The 21,491-nt window shown below is 42.1% G+C and overlaps 1 protein-coding gene across 1 annotated transcript in view; it reads right to left on the bottom strand.

Annotated features, from left to right (window-relative positions):
* Positions 1–21,223, bottom strand: part of AKAP6 (A-kinase anchoring protein 6) — a 458,830-nt gene extending 437,607 nt beyond the window's left edge. Inside the window, exons 1-2 of the mRNA XM_070504219.1 lie at positions 21,103–21,223; positions 5,754–5,965 (exon numbers count right to left, since the gene is read on the bottom strand). The gene's annotated coding sequence lies outside the window, so the exon portion shown is untranslated. The remainder of the gene's footprint in view (positions 1–5,753; positions 5,966–21,102) is intronic.
* Between the last annotated feature and the right edge of the window lie 268 nt (positions 21,224–21,491).

Here is a 21,491-nt window from a genome sequence, read left to right as displayed (position 1 = left end):
AACAATGAAGGTGATAAAAGTAGTCAAGTAGTAAACAAAGGGCAGGAGAATTAAAATAAACAATGAACCAATAGGGTAGTTAATTAGCATGCTTTGTAAAGAAGATTTGATTTCTCCCCAGAAAGCAATGATGCTGACAAATAAGCCTGACTACCAACTATCTTCAGGTATAATGTAATATGTCCCCCATTGCCTATAAAAGAAATGCCACTGAATTACTGGGCATGGTGCTGAATTGCCACAGACGCCTCTAAATTACCATGCATGGGGCCTTTGCTCTGGGTTGTTCTCACAATGGTCCTTTAGTTTTTTCAAGCTCCACAATTTCTATTTGAATTTTTCCAGAGCAGAAGTCTCAAACTCAAACACCCACAGGGCTCAGGCAGTAGCAGTTGGGGTAAAAGGATGGGAGCAGGGGGAAATGATGATGAGCTGGAGAATACTGCTCCGCCTAAGGCAGTCAACTCTCACCAAATAAGCCACGTCATCTAATTCTTAAAGAGCAGCTTGAAATTCATACTCGTGTGTCAATTTTTTATATCGAAAGGGCGATACAGGACCGGCTACATAATTTGCAGGGTCCGGTGCAAAATGAAAAGGCAGAATCCCTTCTTCAAAAATTATTAAGAATTTCAAGATGGCAACAACAGAGCATTAAACCAAGTGTGGACTCTTCTAAGCGCAGGGCCCCATGTGACGGCAGGCCAGGTTCAGCCCCTGAGTCATCTAGTTTGAGACCCTGTTCTAAATGTTCCACATTATCTCCCTATTTTCCCTTGTGACTCAAAGCACACAGTTGTAAGATGGCTAGAAAAGTCTGGAGCGTGCCCTACCACTGAAAAACAGAGATAAACATGGCTGGCGGCTTACCAGGGAAACAAAGTCTCTCCTCTGTCCTCACCAAGTCTTAAAACCAATGGGGGGATTCAGCTGCTGACAGGTATGTGCTTGTGGAGAAGAAAGCTTCCACCTTATTAATCCAAAATACCTAAAAGTCAGTTGCTATAACCAAAGGCCTATAAAAAGTGATATTCCCCTGAAAAGCCTTCCCACTCATGGCCCATCTACAGAGTTGGCCATGTCCAATTGCTATCAAAGAGGAATAGTCAATCTGCAAGTGACTGTCACAAGTGAGACACACCTTACATGCATGAACATGTGCCTGAAAAATGTCATGAAAACACAGTCATAGTCTGGAATACATTAGTTCATATGATGGTTGAGAGAAATGTTTCCTATTTAAAGTGATGTTTGTAAGGCGTACCAGAGTGAGTGGACAGGCTGCTCACGGCTGGAGATGACCCCCACGCCTACCCTCATGTGGCACACACCTCCACTGGCACAACGGCTGCGATGTTTGATTTAGAGGGTTCTCTGGACAAACAGTTCCTAAAGGTGAGAATTATCTTTTCCAAAAATGAAAAAAATAATCTCTCCTAAATTGATCTGTCATAATCATTTCGTATTTCCATATGTCAGGTTTATGTCAATTGAATCAGTCATGTACTTTTTGGTTGATCACAATTATACTTTTCAGATTAACTGATACCAACAAAATGCTAATTGCCACATTGGCTTTGTCCATATCCAGCAAGATTCTAATCCAAACCCAGGCAGAAAAAAACCCAAAGTTATTATTCAATGTAGTGATTTTACCTCCACCTGTAGACCGTATGCATATGCACCTATACATTTGTGCAGAGATAATGGGTTTATCTATTAGCACATGAAATCAAAGTAAATAGAAATATTATTACAGTATCAGAGAGAATAAACTATGCCTCTATAAATCTACCTGTTTGTTTCTGTCTCCCCCTCTAGAATGTAGTGGGGGAAGAGATTTGGCTCTGTCTTGTTCACTCCTGTATTCCCTAACATTGCTGGCACACAGCAGATACTCAGTAAATTCTTGCTGAATTGAATTGAATCCATAAGATCAAAATAAATTATGATTCACTGATTCTGGTGTTGGAAATAGAAGGAAATCAGAGACATGTAGCAGGACTACCAACTCCCCTAAATTCCACTGGCTCCCAGAGTCACTGCACCCAGTAACTGTTGCTTTCTGATCAGCCCCTCATTCCTGTAAGCCATGCAGACCCGAGCTTGAAGCAGGCTGGGACAAAGGTTAACTTCTTCCCAGAACCTAGAAAAGGCTACTGAGCTCTGTGGAATAATATTTCTAAGCATTCACCATACCGGAATCAATATCAATGTGCTGTCAGTGTGTGCATTAGCCCCACAGTCAAACAAAGAACCGCCCTTAGAGCCCAATAATGACGCTGAGCGTGGATAGCTGGGGATGGGCAGATGATGCCAAGATGACCGTATCAGCTCTCCTCAAGTACAAGGCCTCCAGGATGTTGCCTGAGACCACCACTCTCGTACTTTGTCAGAGATAAGCAGCTTTTGGATTTAGCCACTGATACACTCAGCAAAGTAACTCTCTTTTTATCTTCTTGACCCAAGAGATGGATTTGGAGTACACCTTCCTGGCTGTGAGAGAAGTTTCCTCTTCTACTCTTTGCCTGGTGTTCCCAGGGAATGCAAATGTCTTAAAGTTAGCAGAGCACTACATATGTACATATGTAGCTGATAAGACAAGTACAACAAACTTGAATCCTTACTGACTCAGGTAAGATCTGCTTTTAGTATAACTCCATCATGCCCATGCTCATTCGTGTAGCATCTCCCATACACAGATCTCGCTAGAAAGATAAGTCAAGCAAGGGTAGTGGGAAAAGGTCTGAGCCTCAATTCTGCATTACTTACATCTCTAGGATGAGAGTAGGACTGACCAAGACTCATGCTCATCCCTGCAGTAAAACTGATCTTCATGTTATAAACGGGATCTCCTTCTATATGTGAAATCTGATGTTCCAATTAGAACAAGAAGGGGCGGGGTGAGTGGTATAGAGTAAACATGACTGCTCTGTATGTCATACAGTTAAGACATCACATAACTAAGATGACTGTGGGTGATCATGTGGGCGTCACAGTCAAATCGCATTGGTTTAGGATCCCGGCCCAATCACTTATTAACAATATGACCTTAGGTAAATTTGTTAACCTGGCTAAAACTTGGTTTCTGCAAAATGTGAAAAATAACACCTAATCCTATAAAGTGAGATTGTTGCTCTCTACCACATAATGTCATTAAAAGGGCTACATAAGACATATACAATGTTTAGTCCAGTGCCTGATACATAATAAGAACTGAATAAATGATAGCTGTGGTTGTTATTATGATTATTTTTATCAACCCCACCATGGCCTAGTTATCCACAAACAATTAACTTCTTTGTAGCTCTGTAATTCGGTAACGAAAGCCATAACCAAAAGCGTGGAGGAGGTAAGTTCCTTTTAAGCTTTCCATGGTCTAAACTTGGCCACACAGTAAATATGGTCTTGATGATCTTTCATTTATCACTGTGAAACAAAATTCTTTAAATTCTAGAAAGTTTCAGTGAAACCCCACTAAATGCAGCCACACAGCAATCTCTCCCTTCCCCCATCCACACACACCCCATCTACCCCTTGGGGATATATTAAAACTAAGGCAACTGAAATCGCCTCAGCCAGTAATTAAGACACGCAGCTAATCAGAGAGCCGCACAGGCTGTGGCCTTGTGCAAAGAAACTGAGCACCCAGGATGACAGCTCCCATTACTCGGGCTTTGTTCTCCTGGAGCAAAAAGAGCACAAAAGCATAAAGTTGAGGAGCTGCAACTGCATTTGAATGTTTGCAAGGGTGAGGGGAGATCACAGGCTCCTCCGAATTGGGAGGATCTTCCACCAGACAACTGCGTCAGCCCACACCCACCAGCGCCTTCCCCACCCTCCAAGCATGACTCCACTTTTTCTAACACTGCCCTAAGTCATCCGGCTTCTGCGACTTCCAGTAATTGCACAGATCACCCATGATGAAGCGGCTGAGAGCACTATTAGACAAAAGAAACAAAAATGAAGCAAATAGAAAAGTCATTAAAATATTGCCTTTGGTTATTTTTCCTCCTAGCAATTCATGTCACCAAACAAATCTTTCTTTTCCTTGGAAGTAATACTTCAAAAGAATTCCAGTGTGCACTGACTGGTTTTCTCCAGACTCATAATCCAGCCACTAGACACACTTTCCCTTCCCCCACCATCTAGCACTCCTCCCTGTCACCTTAGAGCTTCTGACTTAGCTGTGTTCATACCCAGAAGTCCCAGCAGAGCTTTCTGTTCACATTATGTGACATAAAAAAGCAGGCAATGAACAATCCATGCTCCTAAGTGCTTGTGATAAAGCCAGGCTGAGCTGACCTCTCCCATCCCATTCAGCTGCATGTCAGCCACATAAGCTTAAAGGACCGAGAGGAGCATGTGTGTGATGTGTAGCAACAAACTAATTAAAATCTGAGGTCTTTCATTCTAGCTGGTGCCTAATGGGACCAATATGCTCGACTCTGTGCAAAAAAAAAAAAAAAAAAATCACTCCAAGCTGGCTAGAGGTATTGCTTTTCCTGCTTCCTATGATACATTTCCTTTAGGCTCAATAAACAGCCTAAAAGAAGAGGAACTCAGGCGTTGCCATTCTTTCCTGTAAGACTTTTCAAATGAAAACTATAAGCTTGGCAGCACTGAGCCAAAAGACCACTCCCTGATTCCAAGTGGACATATTGATCAATTGAACTGACATGTGCCTCCTCCTTTCTCTCCCTTCGTGGCAATCAGCTGTACCAGGGAAATCCATTTCATTTCCCAAAACAAAAGGCAACAGACTGCTCCTCATCTGACACTGTCAGATCATATTTTTTAGAAAAAAATATTTATAATGCAGATGCCTGAAGACAGAGTGAGGAGTTGAAATGAGCATGTACATGTTTATCTGGAGTTTCAGACTGGAGCTGAGGTTATCACCAAGCCCAGAGATCTGTATTTGCCACAGTCACTGAGGACCTGTGATTTATTCATCTTACCAGATTCTGGTTAAAGTTAAGCAAGAGACAGCAACACCACCACCACTTCCAGAGACGCCCCTCAGGGTTACCCTTCACTGCAACTGCCGCAGAGGAGACTTGTTACAAGTCAGCCTGCAAATAACTCCAGCTATTTTAGAGACCAGCTAGAGAAGGAAAAACATCGTGGCAGTCTTTCAACTAACTACGAAGGACTGCCGTACAAATCAAACGCTCCAGTAATTTCATCTGCTTTGGGTCTTTATGTTTTTAGTAAATTCTGTCTTGAACATGCAAGCGATCCCCTTTCACATTAGGGATATGTCAAATGCTTATTCAGCATTCGTTCCTTGCCATGAAGAAACTGAAACTCAACCGAGGTAAATACTGAATTTCATACTGCAAATCACTTAATATTTCATAAATCACAAGAGCAAATAGGGGACCAATTAGCTCTGCCCCATAAAAAAGAAACGTATATCTTTACAATGTTTAAATACCGTGAACTACTCATTTTAGAGCCTACTTGGGGCTTTGCAATAGAAAATTACCTTACGTTTATGAAAAATTCCATGAGAACACTAAAAATAACAGGCGGAGATAGAGCAAGAATAATTCTACATATTTTGATTCCTCTGTGACTCTTACAGGCCTTTGTCTTAACCCAGCAGCCTGAAAAACAGCTTTAGGTAAAACAGCCCTTCTTTCCCTAGACCATTTTAAGCAGACAACATCCCCCCATCTCCGCCTTAGCAGACACTGACTAACCAAGAAAACAGCCATGCGATTAAGGCCCAGACGTTTAACACTCACCATCTCCTGGTCCCACCGTCTTCTTTTGATGTTTACAGCACATCTGTAGGATGCAATACTAGGAGATGCCTTGTTTGACCTGCTGCATGATGCTGTGACATCAGTTCAGATGATGCAGCTCATTATGGGAAAGACTGCTGTTGCTATGGCAACTGGGATGTGCTAGGAATCCTTGCTGCATTTCCAGTGGAGCCTGAGACAATACGGAAGCCCTGTAAGAAACAGACGATATGCAAAATTTAGACCAAAGGAAGAGGATCTCTCATTGGACTAAAATCCATAGGTTTAAAAGGGATTTCCCTGAGGCACTTCAGAAAAAGTAAAAATTACCTCCTACTTTGTTGTTATACATTTAGAAAAGGTGGGGTGAGTGGGTATAGATTTAGTACTAAGCAAATAAAAACTCAAACGCACAATGTTTCTCTTTTAGGCAACTTGATCACTTTTTCCTCCCTGGACAGCATTACGATACCTTTTTTTAAAGTTATTAAAAAGAATTTTTGCTCATTTGTCAAAGACAAAGAGAACAAAGCCAGGAGCAGAAAAAGAATTAAAAATCAAATATAAACAGCTCAGAAAGAGATTCTAATTCTAAAGTAAATAGGTTTTAATTCTCAAAATATGGCAAACTCCCACCAACGAAGTCTGCCCTGATCATTTCCTCTGATGGACACCAACCCACAGCACCTTCACATGGAGAGCAGCCCCCACTCTCACCTGAGCATTCGACAGGCACGTGGAAGAAGATTTAGAATCCAGAGGGCACACCACGCCACCTTCAACTTCTAGGGCCCCTTCCCTTGGCCTGCAGAGAACCCGTTCCACTCACAGCCAAAATACAAGAGAGTCTTTTCTGGTACAAAACCTGGTAGTTGGACCAAGTGGCAGACCTGCTAGAAACTTCCTAAATCATAAGCATTCCAAACACTGAGGTTCTGTTTTCCTATCTATGGGGCAACAAGATGCACAGAAGGAAATTACTCACGCCCCCTCCCCCATAAAGGCTGCAACTGTGTGAAAAGCCACACTTAAACAAGACACAGTGAGGTATTTCTCCAGCTGGTAAAAGAAAAGCAAATCTAAAGCAGTCATTTCTTTCCACTGCCGAGCAGAAACAAACATTACGCGGTAAGAACTCGGGGGAAGGAGACAGGGCCAACGCAGCCATCTCCTGCATATTTAATACTCTCAGACCATGGATAGAGACAGAATCGAGCTGACCTACATCCACTCCATGTTCACAACTCTGGGGAAAAACAACATTCAAAAAGCCCCAAATCTAATGAGACAATTATATTGTCCCCTCCTACTTGAGATTTTAAATGGCATTGTTAACTTACAGCATGAGGGATGGGGGTATGGAACGGCAGGAGGAATTCAGGCAGTGCCTCAGTAAATGGGAGCTGATAAAACGCTTGAGAGGTGCCAAGATCCTAGCAGGGTGCACCATCAGCATGCCCACAACATCCCTGCCCTGGATAGATTGTTCTTGCTTCACCTAATGAGGAATTGAGAGAAAAAGAGCAAGAGGGGAAACGGCCTGCCCAAGTCACTCACACACTCAGTCACGGGCAGAGCCTGACTCCCTGCCTTTATCTTAGACCACATGCCACACTGAAGGAAGTAACAGCCAGCCTCTCCAGTGCAAAGAGCACTGATCTGGGATTCAGGACACCCAAGTCTTAATGCCACTTCCTCCAGTGAGCATCTGTGTGACATCGGGCCAATCAATTAAACTCTCTGGGCCTCAAGTTTTTCATCTGCAGAGATGATGGATTTAGCTAACAACCATGGTTTTCAAGTCTTTTTGTTAGTAGTGTAACTCTTTCTTCTAACGATACAGACCCAAGCTGGGCTGCTCTGGTTGAGAAAGGGTAAGAAGCCCAAAGTCAAGACTAGTGAGCCCTTTTCAATGCCCACGCCCTTCCCCACCCCCATCTGCTATGATCTGACCCCTGAAGGCACCTCTGAAGAACTCAGTCTCTGGGGAAGACAGAGTGAAAGTCATGGGTCTAGAACAGTACTATCAGTAGCTGAAATCCCATGGTTCTATAAAAAGGAGAGAGCAGGGTGGGATCAAGTACTCCAGACTCCAATATGGCTTCTCAGAATGAGCAGAATCTTGTCAGTCCCCTTTGCCAGAAGCAAATCATTTGTTTGGTGGGAAGAGATGGATGGTTCATCAAATCTGAGGCCAGGTCAGACTTTTGACAACCTGAACTGGCTGAATAACTGACCCACAAAATGGCCTGGATTGTCCAAACACGTGGACCCATAAAGCAGAAGCAAGTCAAGAAGTATTTTCATGGCTTGTGAATGGGCCAATAGTAACTCACCTTGCACTTCCCCGTGGCCATTCTCACTGCCCCACATCCTCACCTTGTGGGGTTTTTTTGGTGAGGAAGATTGGCCCTAACATCTGTGCCAATCTTCTTCTACTTTTTGTATGTGGGACACCACCACAGCATGACTTGATGAGCAGTGTTTAGGTCTCCTCCCAGGATTGAACCCATGAACCCTGGGCCACAGAAGCAGAGCACGCAAACTTAACACTGCACCACCAGGCCAGCCCCTCACCTTGTGTTTTTAGGACTGCATGGAATAATGTACACCAAAGCATCTGGAAAGCAGAAGCATCATAGAAATGTCGAATCTGGTTAATATTGGAATTAACAGCCCACTTACCCCAATCAGTGGAGGCTCTTTAGTTTTCACCTATAGGTCTAGCAAGATTCTGGACTCTGGAATAAGTTGGTTAGGAAATGGCTTACAAAATCTGCAGAGATACCAAAGAGGATTTACCCCTTACCACTCACTTCAGATGAAGTCAGAGAAGGTAAGGGACAGGGAATCCTCCCAGAAGACAGAGCCAGGGCCATGGGCAGAATGGACAAACAGCTCCTCTTGGAGAACTGTCATGGCCACACCAGGGAAACTTCCTTACTTCCAGGTAGCCGTTTTTACTAACCAAGGGTCATTTTAACCCCAAGTAATGTTGCTTAGCAATATTACTGACATTTCATCATTTTCAGGTTTCCAGGGGAACCGAGCTACAGAGTTAACCAAAGGTCAGATTCTCATGCAGAAGTAGAAAAGGTTTAGTTAATCTTCTACCGACAGTGCCCAATTCTGGCTTCAAAACTGACCTTCGTTCACAAAATATACAAGTATTCGAACACTCCCACCACATACCTATACCCATATACTCATGCTGCTGTGGATGCTGCTTCAATCAGTACACTTTACATACTTTCTGAGAATATTTGGAGGTCAAAAGTATTTGGACACCAAAGATATTTGGACCCTAAACTACAGTGGACATTTGTGGCTCTTATTGTTGTTGAATGCTCAGCATCCCTTCCACTTTCTTTAGGTAACATGCAAAGCAAAAATTTTTGCCGGACAATTATTAATCACTGGTGATCAGAATAGAACTTGGTGATCAGAACAGAATAATAATGATACATAAACTCAAGTTATTATTGTTGTTACCTGATGTTTGGATATATTATTTCCTCTCAGATATCACCTCTTCCACATTCTAACTGATCTGCTTTGGGTAGGAATCCAACCAAGGATGCAGAATGTCACTCAGTCTTAAGCCAATCAGTTTGTTATAGCCCCATGACCTACAGAAGTTAGTTCAGAGATGGGTATGGGACCCCACTGAAGCCAATGAGATCAATGAGACATTTTAATGGAAACCACTATTGGCTCCTGGTTTTAAAAATGAACGGATGTCAAATCTGAAGCTGCCCATGCATTTTGCACTCATAAGTGAAGACGCTGTCTAAGAATAAAGACAACAAAGGGCAGAGCAGAGCTGAGTTGAGACACAAGAAATTGAGTTCTGGTGACACTGCATGAGCCAGAAATCAGCCCTACTCTGGCTCTGTAGGTTACAAGAGCCAAAAGCTTCCTTTTTCTGCTTCCGTCACTATGTTCTGGGGTTTCAGCGCAGTAAACAGAGACCTAATGGATCCACAAAGCCACCGGGAAAACTGCGTAAAGTATAAGTTGGCACCATTAGCATGCAGCTTCTTTGGAAGGGGAATAAAAAGTTTAGCTTCTGGAGTGGTTCATGAGCCTTAGCAATGGGAACCCCTCACAGGGCTGGTGGGCAGGACCAGAAATGGCAAGACCTCCTCGCAAGAAAAATGCAAGGCGTTATTCATCTTTTCTCTGGACATTCCTAGATTTATGACAGTGACCTCACACCCCAGTCAGCCTGAACCCCATTCCTCTGTCCTTTCCCTGACAAAGTTCCCACCAGCAAAGGCCAAAAAGCCCAGGGCGGGTAGATTAGATTCTGAGTGACACCTTGATTTGGAGCCTGAAGTCGACCTTGGGGTGATTTTGTCCACTGGCTCCAACCAGTTCAGAGATTTCCCCGCCATCCTTCTGAATTTAAGATTTTCTCTTGCCTGGCTTTATAGAGTTAGTATGGTTTGCTGCTTCACTGAGATTGAACTCCAAACACCAACATTTGACAAAACCTGCTTTAACGTGCTTGCGGAAGCACTGTTGTGCTGCTTTATATTGCTGTTGGTGGTGCCGGCAGTCGATTTTTATTTCTAGCAACCCTCTGGGGCAGAACCCTGCCCAGTGTTTTTGCGCCATCCTCTCACCTTCCAGTGCAACATCAGACCATGCCGCCACAATATGACCACTGACAGATTGCCAGTGCTGTGGCTCCCTGACCAGGAAACCAACCCGGGCCGCGGTGGTGAGAGTGCCAAATCTTAACCGCTAGACCACCAGAGCTGGCTGCTGCTTTATGTAAGGAAAGGAAAACATTCATATGCTTCAGCATATGAAGCAGCGGTTTACGAGCTGTTTAAACTCTGCTCTGGTATTTCTAGGGCTTTCCTGTTTGAGTATTTAATTTTGTCGTAGGTCTTAATCTTGCCTGCTCAGGTAGACGGCTCTTTAGGATACTAACCATATCCTGGGCTACTTCTGATTTCCCCATAACCTTTAGCACACTCCTAGGCATAACTAATTCCTTAATAAATCCTTCTTAATTCTTACTTTTTTTTTTTAAAGATTTTATTTTTTTCCTTTTTCTCCCCAAAGCCCCCCGGTACATAGTTGTATATTCTTCGTTGTGGGTCCTTCTAGCTGTGGCATGTGGGACGCTGCCTCAGCGTGGCTTGATGAGCAGTGCCATGTCCGCGCCCAGGATTCGAACCAATGAAACACTGGGCCGCCTGCAGCAGAGCACGCGAACTTAACCACTCGGCCATGGGGCCAGCCCCAATTCTTACTTTTTTTTTAAGTAACATTATTTCCATTCCAGGGAACGACAAATTTGCTAGCAGCTTTTTCTTTATCACTCCAGAGTTTGAAATGGTATAAGATTTTACTAAGGCTTATATGCATACATCTTTTTCCCTTCCTTGGCTGTCTAAAATAACAAAAAGTAATTTGCTACTGAGATCTGACCAAAAATGATAAAGCAAGCCAGCAAGTCAACACCTACCAAGTATCATCAGAGATAGAAGGAGTAGTGGTCATAATACCGATTTCAAGTTATTTACAACTGAGTCTTAGAACTAACATAGCATTTCCAGCCCACACTGTCTTTTAAACTAGACTCCTCCCCTTACCTAAGAAAAATTATTAATAACTAACCCTCATTTATAAATATTCTCCCAGCATAAACATAATACATTCTAGAAAGATGGGGTTTTCCAAGATAACTTTAGTCAGAAAAAGTCATTCCTTTTTCTACGAGGAAAAAAAAAATTACATCATATCTTCATAAGCAAATTCCTACAGTGCATAATACATTAAAGAGTTCACTATAACAAGGTGACAAGTGGTTCTAGTAAAAGAGATTTGTTTATAGGGTACAAACATATTTTTGGGGGGGCTGGCCCGGTGGCACAGCGGTTAAGCGCGCATGTTCCGCTTCTCGCTGGCCTGGGGATCGCAGGTTCGGATCCTGGGTGCGGACATGGCACAGCTTGGCAAAAGCCATGCTGTGGTAGGCGTCCCATGTATAAAATAGAGGAAGATGGGCATGGCTGTTAGCTCAGGGCCAGTCTTCCTCAGCAAAAAGAGGAGGATTGGCATAGTTAGCTCAGAGCTAATCTTCCTCAAAAAAACCACTTTTTTTAGTGAATAATCTAATTTAATAAATGCGCTCTTAAAACTCAGCTCTCTATAGGGGCCGGCCCAATGGCGCAGCAGTTAAGTTCACACATTCCACTTCACCGGGGTCGAGGTTCACTGGTTCGGATCCCAGGTGCAGACCTATGCACCACTTGTCAAGCCATGCTGTGGCAGGTGTCCCACATATAAAGTAGAGGAAGATGGGCACGGCTTTTAGCTCAGGGCCAGTCCTCCTTAGCAAAAAGAGGAGGATTGGCAGCAGACGTTAGCTCAGGGCTAATCTTCCTCAAAACAAAAAGAAAACTCAGCTCTATATAAAGCACAGAGTTACATACCATTGGTAAATAATCTTCATTTGCTAGGGTGCTACGAAACAAATGAGAGAGTGGAAATCCTGCAACTATTACAAGCTTTGATTTTGTCTTCCCTCCAGCTGAGTCTTTACATTGGCCTGCCTTGTATTCCATTAACTGAATGGAAAAACTTAGGAGAAACTTCAAGCTTCCTCAGGTCAAAGACTGTGTCTTTCAGAGCAGAGCAGGTTACATAGCAAACGCTTGTGGGGTACATTGCCTCGTAAATGCTTCTTTACCTGAGTTTGTCAAACTTACAGACTGAATCCTTCCTTCCATTCTCCATCCCCTGGCCAGCTAAAGACATGCAATCGAAAACTCTCAAACCACCAGTCAAACATAAATGTATGTGCATATAAACACACACTCATACACACACGGACTTAAATACATCGATGAGAATGAGTTTTTCACGTAACACCAATCTTCCCCTCTTACTCTAGCCAATGACGTCATTTTACTTTTAAATTTACTAATTTACTACCGGAGTAAACATTCTATCAATGTATATACTACAAAAACGTTCCACTATAATACAAAATATCTTTGCGTTATGGAATTCTTTTGAAAAGGATTACACAGACACAAACATAAAAGTAAATCTAAAATATTTATAAATATACATGTCACAGAAAGAACATATACCAAAATATATACACTGAGATATCATAAAAAATAACAAAATCAAGTAATAAAAGCATTTCTTTACCTAGCTCTAGGTTTATAGTGCTTACTTGGTGCTATGGACTGAATATTTATGTCCCCCCAAAATTCACGTATCAAAATCCTAACCCCCAAGGTGATGGTATTAGGAGGTGGATTCTTTGAGAAGTGATTAGGTCATCAGGGTGGCTCCCTCATGAATGGGATTGGTGCCCTTATAAAAGAGTCCCAAGAGAACCCTCATATTACTGCAGGTGGGATGCAAACTGGTGTAGCCACTATGGAAAACAGTATGGAGATTTCTCAAAAAACTAAAAATAGAAATACCATACGACCTAGCTATCCCACTACTGGGTATCTACCCAAAGAACTTGAAATCAACAATTTGAAGAAACTTATGCACCCCTATGTTCATCACAGCATTATTCACAATAGCCAAGACGTGGAAGCAACCCAAGTGTCCGTCAACTGATGATTGGATAAAGAAGATATGGTATATATATACAATGGAATACTACTCAGCCATAAAAAATGACAAAATCGTCCTATTCACAACAACATGGATGGATCCGGAGGGTATTACATTAAGCGAAATAAGCCAGACAGAGAAAGACAAACATTGTATCATTTCACTTATATGTGGAAGATAAACAAACACATGGACAAAGAGAACAGATTAGTAGTTACCAGGGGGAAGGGGGATGGGAGGTGGGCACAAAGGGTGGCAGGGCACACCTATATGGTGACTGACAAATAACAATGTACAACTGAAATTTCACAAAGTTGTAAACTATCATAACCTCAAAAAAAAAAACAAAAAAGAATCCCAAGAAAGCTCCCTTGCTTCCTTTCACTACGTCAAGATACAGCAAAGAGTCATCATCTGTGAACAAGGAAGTAGGTTCTCACCAGACAGTGAACCTGCCAGCCCCTTGATCTTGGACTTCCCAGACTCCACTATTGTCTGTTGTTTATAAGCTATCCAGCCTATTGTATTCCTGGTATAGCAGCCCAAACAGATTAAGACACTCAGCTCTTCAAAAATCACTTGTGTTTCTATATACTAACAACAAACTATCCAAAAAAGAAATTAAGAAAACAATCCCATTATAATAGCTTCAAAAGAATAAAATACTTAGGAATAAATTTAACCAAAGAGGTGAGAAATTTATACACTGAAAACTGTAACACACTGTTGAAAGAACTTAAAGAAGACACAAATAAATGGAAAGATAGCACACGTTCGTGGATTAGAATAACTAATATTGTTAAAATGACCATACTACCTAAAGCAATCTATAGATTCAATTCAATACTTATCAAAATTCCAATGCATTTTTACAGAAATAGAAAAAACAGTCCTAAAATTTGCATGGAACTACAAAAGACCATGCATAGCTAAAGCAATCTTGAGCAAGAAGAGCAAAGCTGGAGGCATCACACTTCCTGATTTCAAACTATCTTACAAACTACAGAAATCAAAATAGTATGGTATTGGCCTAAAATTAGACATATAGATCAATGGAAGAGAATAGAGAGCCCAGAAATAAACCCGTGCATATATGGTCAACTAATTTTCAACAAAGGCATCAAGAATACAAAATGGGGAGAGATAGACTCCTCAATAAATGGTGCTGGTAAAATTGATATCCTCATGCAAAAGAATGAAGCTGGACTCTTAACTTACACCATAAACAAAAATTGACCCAAAATGGATTAAAGACTTCAGGATAAGACCTGAAACCATAAAACTCCTAGAAGAAAACATATGGGAAAAGCTCCTTGATATTGGTCTCAGCAATGATTTTTTTGGATACACTACCAAAAGCACAAGCAACAAAAGCAAAAATAAATAAGTGGGACTACATCAAACTAAAGAATTTCTGCAGGGGGGCCAGCCCTGTGGTATAGTGGTTAAGGTTGGCATGCTCTGCTTCAGTGTCCTGAGTTCACAGGTTCAGACCCCAGGTGTCAACCTACACCACTCATCAGCCATGCTATGGTGGTGACCCACATGCAAAATAGAGGAAGACTGGCACAGATGTTAGCTCAGGGCTAATCTTCCTCAAGGAAAAAAAAGAGGAAGATTGGCAACTGATGTTAGCTCAGGGAAAATCTTCCTTAGCAAAAAATAAAAAAATTTCTGTACAGCAAAGAAAAAAATTAAGAAAAGAGAAAATATTTGCAAACCATACATCCAAAATGGGTTAATATCCAAAATATATAAGGAACTCTTACAACTCAATAGCAAAAAAACAAATAATCCAATTTAAAAATGGGCAAAGGACCTGAATAGACATTTTCCCAAAGAAGATACACAAACAGCCAATAAGTAATATGAAAAGATGTTCAACATCACTAATCAGGGAAATGCAAATCAAAATCACAGTGAGATATTACCTCACTCCTGTTAGGATGTCTATTATCAAAAAGACAACAGATAACAAATGTTGGCAAGGATGTGGAGAAAAGGGAGGCCTTGTACACTGTTGGCAGAAATATAAACTGGTACTACCATTATGAAAAACAGTATGGAGATTCCTCAAAAAATTGAAAATTGAATTACCATATGATCCAGCAGTTCCACTTCTGGGTATATACCCAAAGGAAACGAAATCACTCTCAAAAAAAATATCTGCACTCCTATGTTCATTGCAGCACTATTCACAATCGCCAAGATATGGAAACACCCTAAGTGTTCATCAATAAATGAATGGATAAAGAAAAAAACAGAATATTATTCACCCATAAAAAAGAATGAAATCCTGCCATTTGTGACAACATGGATGAACCTGGAAGGCAGTATGCCATGTGGGATAAGCCAGACAGAGAAAGAGAAATGCTGTATGCTATCACTTATATGTGGAATCTAAAAAAAAAAAAAGTTGAACTCATAGAAACAGAGGATAGAATGGTGGTTGCCGGGGGCTTGGGGGAAGATGTTGATCAAAGGGGATAAACTTTCAGTTGTAAGATGAATAAGTTCTGAGGATCTAATGTGCAGCATGGTGACTATAGTTAATACTTCTGTATTGTATACTTAAAATCTGCTAAGAGTGTAGATCTTAAGCATTCTCACCAAAAAAAAAAAAAAAAGTAACTGTGTGAGGTGATAGATGTGTTAATTGACTTTATTGTAGTAATCATTTCACAAGGTATATGTATATCAAATCATCACATTTTGTACTTTAAATACATTACAATTTTATTTGTAATTTAAAATACAAATATTATTTGAGGAGAAAAAAACAAAAAGTAATGACAACAACAACAACAAAAAAGACACCCAGATCCTGTATGGAATTTGGCCAAAAGAAAAACCTTTTTTCTAACTAATAAAAGATTCAAATACTCCAGGACCTGTTTTAGTTGGTGTGTTGGCCCTTGGCTTAATGTCTTAAGTCACTCAAGAAGGGCAGCATAACTGTGGACAGTGCCAGCTGTGGTGGGTCAGCACTATGAGAAAGTGCACTTCAGGTGTTGAATTGTTAGCAGTTTGCCATAGAATACCACTAATACACTACAGGAGGTGAACTAGACTGAAGAAAAAGATACACCCCAGAGTAAAAGTGAGCCTGCACCCCTTTATCTCCGTGGGACTGCAGGTGGTGATTTCAACACAGGTAGACACCACAACTCCCCACCAAAAGAGGCGCAGGTCTGAGGCGCTGCTGCCGAGGCTGTGTAGGGCTCTGGTGCACTGGAGGGTTTTGAAACCAGCTTTGGAATCCTCTTCTTCTGCAGGAGACAGCCTTATGAGTAACTGTCACTCAGACGGTGGGATCTGAGGAGAATCCAAGGCCTGCCTGCCCATCATTTCCCTCACAAACCTGCTCTGGTTCCTAAATTACCTCAGAATCCATTCCACTCAGTTGGAAGCTAATGAGTGTTTTGGAGAAGAGGCATTACCATCTGCTGTCCGCAACCACTGGGACCTGCAAGGCAGCGCGTGCTGTGGGACAGGCACTACCTAGACTAGTGAGAAGACAGTGAGGTTGAGGCCCCACCGTTAACTAGCCATGAGAAATCAGCAAGTCGTTTAACCACTCTCAGGTTCCTCATCTGCAAAACGAGGAATAACTGCTCTGCTCACCTGGCATTGCTCGGAGAGTCTAAGAAGTAAAATGCTGTATTTGAAAGCACTTTAAGAAAGAGGGAAAGGAGCAATGGGTAAAGGGAAGGGAAAGGGGGAAAGAGAAGAAAGAAAAGAGAAAAGAAAGAGGGGGAAAGAGGAACAGGGAGGGATGAAAAAAGGGGAGAAGAAAAACAGGGAAATGGCGGAAGTGGGTGGGGAGAAGCCGCGGGAAGGGACAGAGACCCGGGGAGGAAAAAGGAGTCAAGGATGTAGGCTTGGGAACTTCAGTTCTTTTCCAGGCTCTCCACCCAAGCGGATGTCCTTGGGCAAAGCATTTAGCTGAGGTTCACTTTTTTTCTGGGAAATGAGGATAAAAATTCTGCCTTTTAATGTTATTATAAAGATTAGCCATTTGTCCATTCACAAACATTCATCCTTTCAACTCATATTTATTGAGCACCATTCCAGGTGTTTGTCATGCATCAGTGAATAAAACGGACCAGAATCTGTGTCTTTGGGGAGCTCACATTTGAGTATGAACTGAAGTATTCAGCATGGTGCCTCAGGAGATGTCAGACTCAGGAGATAGTTAACATTTTCATTGATATTAACAAACTGGAAGGTGTTACAAGATGCATAATAATACTACTAGCCCAAATTAATCAGATTAGCCAGATTTCATTCCTATGGAGAAATGGAACTTAGAAGAGGAAAACTTTGATGAGGAAGTGAAGAAAGTTCTGGTAAACCAGATGGCACCAGGGAGAGAGACAGAGGTGGAATGAACCCCTGTGTTCCTAGGATGGACAACCCTGCATCATCAGTAGAAGAAAACTGCTTTTCAAACAAAAACACCCACTGTGGACTGTTAAATGAAGACAAATAAACTACCACAATATTTAAGCTATTACACGTATTTTTCAAAGCACCTCAGTTTATTCTAATGATCAGTCAGAATCGAGAACCACTGGACAAAATAATTCATATGTGAATAATTGAGAATAACTTGGTTGCACAGTGTGAAGTATAAGTATAAATAATGTACACGAAAAATCACTACAAACTTCTTGTGGCTAGAACAGGAACTTTTGAGTTGCTGTACTAAGGGTAACGTATTTGTGCTGATCCACACTCTCCTTGTTCACTTGACGTACAGAAGATGAGGGGGAGTGTGCAAGATGACGGAAGCAGAATGAAAGGATCTAGAATGTGCATTAGAGACGGCTCAGTGTTGGGGGTGAGCGGGAAGCAGAGCCACTGAGACTCAAACGAGGAAAGGCACACCCTGAACGCTATTCTTCAAGTAGAGGTTCAAAATATTTCTTTCTCATCTGGGCTTCCAAGAAATGGGTTTATCTATTAATCTCCAAATTGGTGTATTTCTCCCATTTTTTATTGTATTTAAAAGCTATCTTTCAAAAAATACACTCTCAGCTTAAATTACTAAGAAGGCATATGGACAGAAAAGGTGTATAGAGTAAGGCAAATATTTTAGTCAAATGTGAGTTACTTTTTGAGAAATGAAGGAAAAATAAATGAGAAAAATTATAATAATTATTCTTATAATAGCTATGTGACAGGCACTGTTAAGGTACGCATTAACCCATTTAACCTCTAAAGAGCCCTGTGAGAGACGTGCTGATTCTCAGTGTGCAGGTAAGGAACAGAGGCACCCAGAGTTGCCCAAGATCTTGCTGGTATCAGAAGCAGAGCCAGGCTCTGAACCCAGGTGGGGAGGCTGACTACAGAGCTTGTACTCGTCACCTCCAAGATACAATATATAATTCCCAAATGTGTATAGTTACCGCTGGAACACAGACCCTCCCTCACAAACACACACTTCCAGGCATCTTGCCCTGGCCACTCTGGCTCCCCAGCAGCAGCCCAGGATTCAGCCAGCAGGGCAGAAAAGAGGCAGTGCTCACTCTGATCACCCAGAGCATAACTCAGCCACGTACAGAGCAGGGAGAGGAGACTGTGCCTTAAAGAGCTTCCAATGATTCCTCATTTTAGAGGCCACCAATTGCAAAAGTCTTGCCTAGCAAAACTTTGTTGGTACAGTCTGACACTAGTGGGCATGTACTAAGTTGTCAATAAATTCTTGTTGATCAGGGCAACACACAGATCTCTAACCTCTTCAGCCACCAGACAATGCATTTATTTCCACGCTATAATGTCTATGCTGCTCAGGGGACAAAGATGCTGTAAAGATGAGGCTGCTGATCCAAGTGAGTGTGGTTGCACAAAATACACAGCATGAAAGTCCACAAGGAAGAACAATCTCAATAATCGCTAGAACTCTTGTCCCCCTGGCCTAATTTTCAGACTCTGGGCTTCTGCTAATTTGCAGGGTTGCTTTATAAAGACAGAGTCAGTAAAACACTGTTGCTCCAGAGGGAAGCAGAGCCTAGGGCTGGGGACTGGGAACCCTGAGTCTCAGTGCTGGTAACTAGCTCGGAGGGTCATTCATATTCTCTGTGTTTCAGGTTTTTTCATGATACATGCCCTGCCTTTTCTGGGGACTATTGTGAAATCCCCTGCGATAATAAAGGGAAATGTGCTTTCTGTATTTTAAGACTACAGGCCAGCCTAGTGAAAATGCCTTAGGTTCTAGAGCCCGACAGACCTAGGTTTAAATTTCAGCTCTGTCCTTCACTAGCTGTGTGATCACCAGCAAGTTACTTGCCCTCTCTGAACATAGTTTTCTCATCTATTATAAAGGGTTAATAGTAAGACCTATCTCTTAGGATGGTCAGATAACTAAATGATCTAATTATGCAAAGCATCTGGCACACATTCCTGCTAAATAAAAGGTGATTATTGTGCTTGTTTGCCAGCCATTATTTCTCAGGTTAGACTTACATAGACATCTTCAAGGCTTTGACAATGAATTTCTTTTTAATCCCTACAGCATCTAGCACAGAACCGAACTCACAGTAGCAGCAGCAGAAGGAGCAGTACTAGTAGCAGCAGAATGAGCCAGAGTAGCAACAGCTACAATCATTGCCAGAGCCGCAGGCAGCAGCAACAATAGTACAGTAGCCATAGCAGTAGGGCAGCAGGAATAGCAGCTACGATTGCAATGCTCTCCCGGCCTGTCCTATCTTATACTATGGATCTTCTGTGCCCAAACCAAGAAGACAAAGTCTCCCATGCAAATAAGCACTGATTTATAGGCACTGGGTCAATAAGAAATTGAGCAAACCCTGCAAGTTAAGGAAGCTCAAATGCTGATGGGTGTTAAGTACAAGTTTCTTCACTCTAGCCCTGTAAGTTGTCACCCCCTCTGGTATCAGATGCAGCATCTCTATGCCACTATTAAATGAGGAAGATACTAAAGAAAGAAGCTGGTGGGATTTTGAGCACAGCAGTGAGCCTGACTCATTCAGTCCTTGAAGAGAAAGGAATTGGGCACTTGCGCTCTCAAACTTCAACCTAGGTTAGAGCTTTCTTCTCTGACCCTCAAAACCCCAACGTCTTAAGAGGCTAAAATCCTCCAGGTTCAAAGTCATTTTACAGGTGTCAGGGAAAGACTAGAAAGACCCAGATAACCAGCTGAAAGAGAGGCCCAAGTTGGTCCTGGATACTTGGGGGAAAGTGACAAGGAGGTTGGGTGAGTGACCAGAGTGAAGCCAAGAAAACAAACTTGAAACACTGAGTGGATTCCCCCATCCATCCCCACAAGCAAGGTTTTCTTTCAGCGGTGAAGAGTTCAACTATTGTCTGAGGAAGTAACCAAGAGCACAGATGCAGTGGATTTCCTCTTGTACTTCTTTTTTATGCATGGCTTCCCTCGGGGAACATGGGAGAGGAAGTTTATTTAATAATATATACGTGGGTATGTGTTTAAAAAGAAAACAATTACAAAGAGCCAAACGTGGGCAAAGCTTGACCATGTGACTATGAACCACACGTAAAGAAACACTCTTCCAATAAGAGCAATTCCAAAGGGGAAAACACATTCTCTGATTAGCGAACGTATGTATGAAGATATTAGTACACCTATCCGAATACATGCATGCAAGACTCAGCACAGCCAAAGACACAGCACATCAAAATGACAACACACCATGAAATAAACATCCTAATGGAAGAACTCAAAGGAGTCAAAATAAGATGTATCAGGAAGACTCTCACTTACCACTACTGGATAGTGTTTTTATCTACTTGTGAATGAGGGAAAATAATCTGTCCTTTGAGAACAAACAAGTCAGAAGCCCCGTTTTCTGTACAGGCCTGATGAGCTCTCCATAACCCAGCGAGTTCCTCTTTCCTCAGCAATAGGAAATCAGAGGTCACAAAGAAGGTTCCGTTTGGCTGAACCCCAAGGGGAGGAGCGATTTTGCTCAGAGCTCTCTGAACAGAGAGCCTAAGGGATAAAAAGCTTGGTTTTTCCTCTGCTCTGCAGGGGACACACATGGGCAGTGATCCCGGGAATGGTGCAGGAAGAAAGTATCCACAGAGAAAAATCTGTCATCTCTATCTCATCTCCAGCCCCCCAAGGTCGGTCAGGGCTCACAGGTCTTGAAA

Source organism: Equus asinus, chromosome 2, assembly GCF_041296235.1.
Source record: "Equus asinus isolate D_3611 breed Donkey chromosome 2, EquAss-T2T_v2, whole genome shotgun sequence".
Lineage (NCBI taxonomy): Eukaryota > Metazoa > Chordata > Mammalia > Perissodactyla > Equidae > Equus > Equus asinus.
The sequence above is the reverse complement of the archived record's forward strand: the minus strand, read 5'-3'. Positions and strand labels throughout refer to the sequence as shown.